At 41.8% G+C, this 7,137-nt stretch overlaps 1 protein-coding gene across 1 annotated transcript in view; it reads left to right on the top strand.

The window, feature by feature from the left end:
• Window positions 1-1,867: 1,867 nt before the first annotated feature.
• Diras2 (DIRAS family GTPase 2) overlaps window positions 1,868-7,137 on the top strand; it is a 30,459-nt gene continuing 25,189 nt past the window's right edge. The window contains exon 1 of the mRNA XM_047526006.1: window positions 1,868-2,166. The gene's annotated coding sequence lies outside the window, so the exon portion shown is untranslated. The remainder of the gene's footprint in view (window positions 2,167-7,137) is intronic.

Genomic DNA, 7,137 nt, shown 5'->3' with positions numbered 1-7,137 from the left:
GGGGAAAGAAAGAGGCAGTTCCCTGGGCCCTCTTTAAGGAGGGCACTAATCTGTCCCCTCCCAAAGGCCCTGTTTTCCAAACTATCTCATTGGTGATGAGATTTTTCAGTGTCTGACTTTTCTTCAGTGTATGAATTCAGACCATAGCGACCTCACCTACGTTCGTGTTTAAACTTATGGATCCCGCCCATCGGGGTTCTGATCCAATTGTGTCATGGACTGAGCTGGAAATCGATCCTCGCTTTAAAATTTCTTTACAGCTCCCCTGCAGATTCTAACGTGCAGCCAGATGTCAGGAGTTCCGAGTCTAGAAGCAAATGGGGCAGACTCTTAAGAGGACATAGTTAAGGGGAAGTGAAAGGAGGAATTCGGGAGCAATCTGCTCCTCTGGCTGATGAAAGCTTAGGGCTCACAGCAAATGGCAAAGAGGCCAGGGACATCATTTGAAGTGAGCTGTTCCTTGTTTATAGTGTCTCTGGGGCCCCTGTTTCGCATTCTCAGAACAAATCATGATACTGTATGGCAAATTGCTGGATTCTTTTGCGTGTGGGATTTGCAGAATAGAAGCAGCTTCTTTCACCAGCTCCAGTTTCTTGTTCCTGCTTCCATACTGGGACGGCCTTTTTGCCTTCAATATTTTTACCTCTTTAATCTTTTCACCCTCCTCTGTTTAGTCTTCAAATTCCATTTTATCATTTAACCCAATAACCTACATTTTGGTTGTCATGGAAAAACAACATCCTGCCTTGTTAGCTTGGATGCTGTTTCAGATGCCAGAAACAGTTGCAGGCAGGGTCCAGACCCACTGTCAGCACAAGCAGACCCTCACCTGGGATGGCTTCCCTGAAGCCGGGTGGCATGGGGGGTGGGCGCCCTATTTCCAGGCACCATTAAAATAGGGGTGGATTTGTTGACCTTAGTCTTAAATGACTTTGGTGAAAATGCTGTATCTTTATTTACATATTCCAATGGCCATACAATCAAGGCCAGAATTATGCTAACCGAGAAAACAAAATAAATCTTTTGATGATAAGCAGTAAAATGCATAATTCTTCTGTCAAATTGAAAAAACAACCACATACATTTCTTGTGGCTAGCAGGGCAGAAATTTACCTTCGAAATGAACTTCAAGGAGTAATGCTCTTGGAAATTACAGAGGAAGTCAAAACGGTATCTGAACAGGTAAGCTAAACCAAATTTAAAGAATAAGAAAATATGAATTTTGCTCAATCCTCTTAGTGCCTTTAGTATTTCAAAAGAATGAATAACTGGGAGAAGAAATATTCATCCTTGAGGCTTAAATTTAATATGGATTGATGTTATTGTCAAACATTTTTAAAAGATGTCTGCACAGAATTGTTAGCTATAAATCTTTTTTTTTTTTTATTTTTTGCTGATTCACCTGTTTTTGATCAGTGGTTCTTTGACAAAATTGTTTATCAATGTCAGAAAAACAAATGTGGTTATTTCCTTGAAACGCTCATGTAAAACCACTCAGTGAAAAAGCAATTCTAACCCTAGATTGCCAATGGCGGTTTTGTCATAGGATCCTATTAAATTAGAGTATATTAATCTGCACTGTCTGGTTGGCTATGGGGCAGGGCATTTCATCTGCCTCCTAGATGAGTAGGTTTTTAATTTAGTATCTGGAAACTGAAAGAAAACCTTATGTGGTTAGTAGTGATTACAGTTGGGAATGAGAACAATTTAAAACAAAAGCATCGGGTGTCCTTTCAATGAAATTATTTTAATTCATTGAATTTTCAGAAAATTCCAGTCCTCGCCATCGATTCCAGGAGCATGCAGTAGGTGGCACCTACAAGCTCTTTGGAGGCGAACAGGCGCCATTGAAGCAGGAGCAGCCGCCGCTGCAGCATTGGCACAACTCGGGAGTCAGCGATCGAGGAGGGAGAAGGAGGCAGGGAGGCCGGGAGGAGGACAGTGCAGGGTGGTGACGCGCGGGCCGGCGGGCTGGGGCCAGCGCAGGTGCAGGGCTGCGAGCGGCGCAGGGCGCAGGGCGGGCGAGCAGCTGACAGCATCGTCACGGCTGCGGGCGGGAGCGCGCTGCTCCTGCCTCGGAAGGAGCCGCATCCGCTCACCAGGCGCTGCCTGTCCTGCGCGAGCTGAGCCCGAGGAAGCTCCGAGCGGAGTTGTGTTCTTCCCCAGGTAACCGATCTCTCCGTCTTTGGCCGGTGGCTTCCCGGCACGCGCGGGGGTACCGCGGCTTTGGCATTATCGTTCGTGAGCCGCTGAAACAGGATTACCACTCTCTGGGAGGGCGAATCCGTATTTAAATACTGAAGTTGGCTAGGGGGGAAAGCCAGCTGCATTTCTGCATCCTCGTCAGGGAGGGTGAACATCATGCTATCCTTACCTAAAACATGTTCTTAGAAAAGAAAAAGAAAATTCTGTGTCTGACACCTTATTGGGGATTCCTTGCAAAACAGGAGTTACCGTTTTGGAAAATTCTGTGGTTGCAGGTGTTTCTATTGTTGGAAGTTGATTTTAATGGATTTACAGAAAGTCATCAAAAGATGCATCCCAAGTGAGAAAAATGCAAAGCACGTTAAAGGCGGGCGTTGGATTCAGCATGTTTTCATTCTCGACCACTTTCTGTCCCTGTCGGGGACCTGTCTAAATATTTTATCTGTCTTTTTTTTTTTTTCTTTTTAATAATATGCTCCATGGTATCTACTGGTGTTCCGTTCCGTTTCCTCGTTGTAAGAACGGAGGACAGACAAGGCGCCGCATCTATTCCTTAGTTGTAAGACTGATTTCCCATCAGATGACAGTGACTGCCCACAGCTCCAGCCTCTCCTGCAAAGTATTGCTGGCTTCTCCCGGAGTGGGCATCTCCACACATCATCCGCTTGCGAATAAAATACCCCCTTGCTCCTTTAAAACTCCAATTCGCATACTCTGGAGCTTTGGGAGACTTTGAGCTAGAAGCTCGTGAATCATCTGCTACAGCCTTTGCACGGTGAAATACAGCGTGGAATTCCGCGGTGGAATTCAGGGCTTACCGGGAAGAGTTACAGCTGGCCTCCTTAGGAATTTGTTTTGCATACTGACCCCTATTATCTTTTAAACAGACCCCTGTGCTTGGGAGAAGCTAGTCTAGCATATCATCAGAACTTTCCTGGTTTGACGTTAAAAACAAAACAAAAACCAAAACAACCGCCCCCCCCCCCAAAAAAAAAAAACCCTTAACTTTTAAAAATCTAATTAATTGTAAAGGGATATTTTCTAGATAACAATAAAAGGTTGGAGCATTTTACATTCCAAATCAGTCCAAATGTACTTGGTTTCCAGTGGCATTTGGATTTGAAGAGGTGGAGTGGGAGGGAGAGAAAAGAGAAGGATAAAATTAGAATAAATGTAACGAATTTGTAGGGGACTCATACTATTTTTTCTCCCTGGTTGTTGCCTGAAATTGCAAATTGTCCACAATGCTATCTATCCTATCTCTGAATATGCAGGCGGCCCTGTGAGCTGAAGGAAGACTTTCAGTTCATCTTTTAGAAATAGAAGATGGAATGACAAGGAAACCTTTTCATCCCATTTAATAGATGCCATTTAATTTGGTAATGAGGGTGATGTTCCCTAGTGAACACAGGAAGGGAGGGTGGGAAGGGAGAAGGGTGATTACTGTCTCTATACCAAGCACAGAATTGCTGCTCAGCCCTGCTATCCCTGCAGATGGGAGTTGTATGTTCATGGTTAATACAGAAGCCTCCAGAATCTTTTCTCATTACTGCTTTAATAGAGTTGTTCCTAAGAAGAGACTCATCCACAGATTGAACGCCAAGCTCTGGGAGTACTCTTTAGCAACTGGCTAGAGACCCAGCATCTCAGCAAAGCCATTTCACAGTGAGAGACTTTCCTATCCACACATGGCTTAGTGCTTCATTAGAAATGTATTATTTCGGCAGTAAATGACACACGTCTTAAGAAACAATTAAACCTTTGAAAAATAATAGCGTTATTTAAAAGAAATTATACTTGTGATGGTAAGAATATATTGTTCATTCTTCTCATTTGGGGGGGGGCACGATTGACATACTGGAAATTAATCTATTGATTTAGCCAAAACCATCATTTCCCCAAGATGAATGCAGTACATTTTTGCACCAAAGAATCTCTTGGTGACAAAGGGGAGCATTTGGTTGTCTGGGGTGAGGAGGTTGCTGGCCAGTGATTTTAAGAGGAAAAAGTGCTCATATTGGCCTGTAACTTTGAATTCACATAGCCATCATTGCCTGTTGTCCCTCACAAGGTGGTCTGGATCTTTCTATTGATCATCTCTCTATCCGATAGGAGTATTAACTATGGACAGATGTCTGTTTCAGGGATGAACTGATTTTTAGGCTAGTACTTGGTTTTGATTATGATTCTTTTTGCAGGCAGCAGCTGCTCTGAGAGAGAAGATGATGGTTTTCATGTTGTCCAAATTGTTGATGTTGTTTTTAAAACTTCAGTTTATTAACAAATGCATATCTATTTGAGTATAGCCTTACAATTATTTAACTGCTTTCAAATAATGCTTTGGTTTTTATTGTGTGGCTTGCAAGTCTCTCCTCATCGATCAGGTAAGAGGTCTTAAAAATAAAATTGTCAGAACAAATACACTCTCATTCTTTTGTTGTTTGCTCTTGCCACTGGCAAAATCTGGAAATAGATTCCTTGTAGCCCTCTTCTGAGTGCAGTGAAGTGTTTTCCTATAAACCAGTGCTGTCCGATAGAAAACGTGTGAGACATATGAATGATTTAATGTGTCCCGTTAGTTACATATGAAAAGTAAGAAGAAACAGGTGAAATTAGTTTTAATAATATAGTTCCTTTAACCCAATACATCCAACATAACCATTTAAAGATGTAGTCATACAAAATACCAGTAAGATATTATTTTGTTTTTTTCCCCATGCTCAGTCTTATACTTAGGAAGTTTCAGTTTGGATTAGACAGGCTTGTTCAGGTGCTCAATAGCCCATGTTATGGTGGCTGCTCTGTTGGCCAGCAGAGCTACAGATTGTTAGTCAGTTGACAAAGCAGTTGAAAGGCTAAAATGGTAGGACCACTGTCAACTAAACATCATCAAAAATAAGTAAACAAATGATGTCAAATTGATAGGAGACCTGTGTCCTTTCCTCTCTCATTTACTTCTTTACCAGTAAAACAAGAGGGCAGGGTCAAATACTTAGATTCTATGGAAAACATCCAGTGGACAGATTTATGGTTCCAATCTGCCTGAAGACTAGAGGGCTGTGTTGCAGAAACAAAGGGAATAGGTGTGCCTGATCATTGCCATTTTTCACCATGTGCTCACTTCTGTCCTAAGAATATTGGCCCTGGATTAGCTTCCGCCATCTCTGATGACAGAGTTCAGCAACTGAGCCCCAGTCCCATGAGGGATCACTCAAGTTTCAATTTAAATTCTTTTACTAGGGAGGGAGCAGCAAACCTGTTGTAAAGGTAATAAAGAGCTGATGTGCTATCGTGGACTGTGTGATGAGATGCACTTCACAGATATTTTAGTAACATCCTCACTGGCATGAGTATTTTCAATGCTTGCATTTATTTATTCTGACACCATTAAATAAAGTTTGGGTGAAATGTAATGCTTTATAATCGAGCCATGAATACTGCATTCTTGAAACACAGAATTTAATAACCTTAATGGAAAGCTGTCAATTTCTTCTCCCGTCTCTGGATAGCCTCTGTGATCAATGAGTGCTGGAGGGCGGGTACCATTTCCATCACAGGGCTCTCTGTCTTAGAAATCATGATAGGAAATTAATAGAGAGCAGCCTTTTGTATGCAAGAGTCTTGGTCAGTATGTTTCTAAAGGTAATTAATATCTGGAAAGTGATTTTATTTTCTGAGGATGTAAGAGAATGTAGGAACTTCCTGTTAGGTCTTTCCACGGTAAACACACACATACCCCTCACAGAGACACACATGCACACTACATACCACACATTCACTACAGGTCACACCTCATGCACGTTACACACCACACACAAAGTGCATACCACATGCATACTACACACTGCACACACACATAAACCTAAGTTCTTTAGGAAGATCCAGGCCCTCATCAGCACTCAGATCTTCATCTTGGAGGGGAAGCTTTTTTTCCTCTGTCATCCTTGGATTTCAGTTGTTTTACTGGAGCACCTTTGTGACTTTGGAGTCTGGGGATTTATCTGCAGATAATACTGAGCAAAGAGGAAAAATGATCTGAATCCAGGTCTCTGCATCCAGGACAAATTCAGGCAGAATACACTCAACTCTCTATTACATTGAAAACCTACCCTCATTAGAAGTCCAGCTCAATGCCGTTTTACTATTCTGAATAAACTTGGACTTATCACCCCAGGCTCACCCCCATCCACCCGCCTGCTCAGTACGCACACAAGAGATCAGTGAGTTGTCTCCTTCCTTCCTGCCTGTGAAATAGTGCCTGAGACTTTAAGAAAGGTGTCTATGGAACAGTCCCCCTGGGACTTCAAGGATTGGCTAAGCATTTACTTCCTTCTCTTTACCTTACCTATTGGACCTCTATGGACTTCACCGGGTTCTTCATGAAGAATGAGTGATGTTTACAACAGACTGAGAGGTGGTGGATGGTCAAAGGTTGATCAGTAGGTATGAGGTTACAGTTAGACAGGAGCAAGAAGGCCTGGTTGTTTCTGGAGTGCACAGTGTTCGTGACTATTGATAACAGTAATGAATATTTCAAAAATTAATAAACAATTCTTAAAGTTTTTACCTAGAGAAATGATAAATATTTGAGGAGAGAGGGATGTATAACCTGATTTAAACATTACATGATGTATCAGAACATCACATTACCCCATTAATATGTATAATTTTAATCTTTTTATCACTTTAAAAATTTATTACAATTGAAAACACTATAAATGGGAGAAGAGAAAAAGTAAACTATTACCACCATTTAGTAAGGTCTTTGTAAATGTTTGCAGGCGAAGAGAAAGTTGGAACTATTGATTGATAGAAATGACTCAGTGACCTAGATTTGAAAAGAACCTGAATTTCCCAGAATATCATGACAATCGAGTATTGTTATTTTAATTTTCCAAGATAAACTTACAGAGGGACGCTCTGTGAATCTCT

The sequence above is a fragment of the Sciurus carolinensis genome, chromosome 15 (assembly GCF_902686445.1).
Source record: "Sciurus carolinensis chromosome 15, mSciCar1.2, whole genome shotgun sequence".
NCBI classification, from domain to species: Eukaryota; Metazoa; Chordata; class Mammalia; order Rodentia; family Sciuridae; genus Sciurus; species Sciurus carolinensis.
This window is presented reverse-complemented; position numbering and strand designations above follow the sequence as displayed.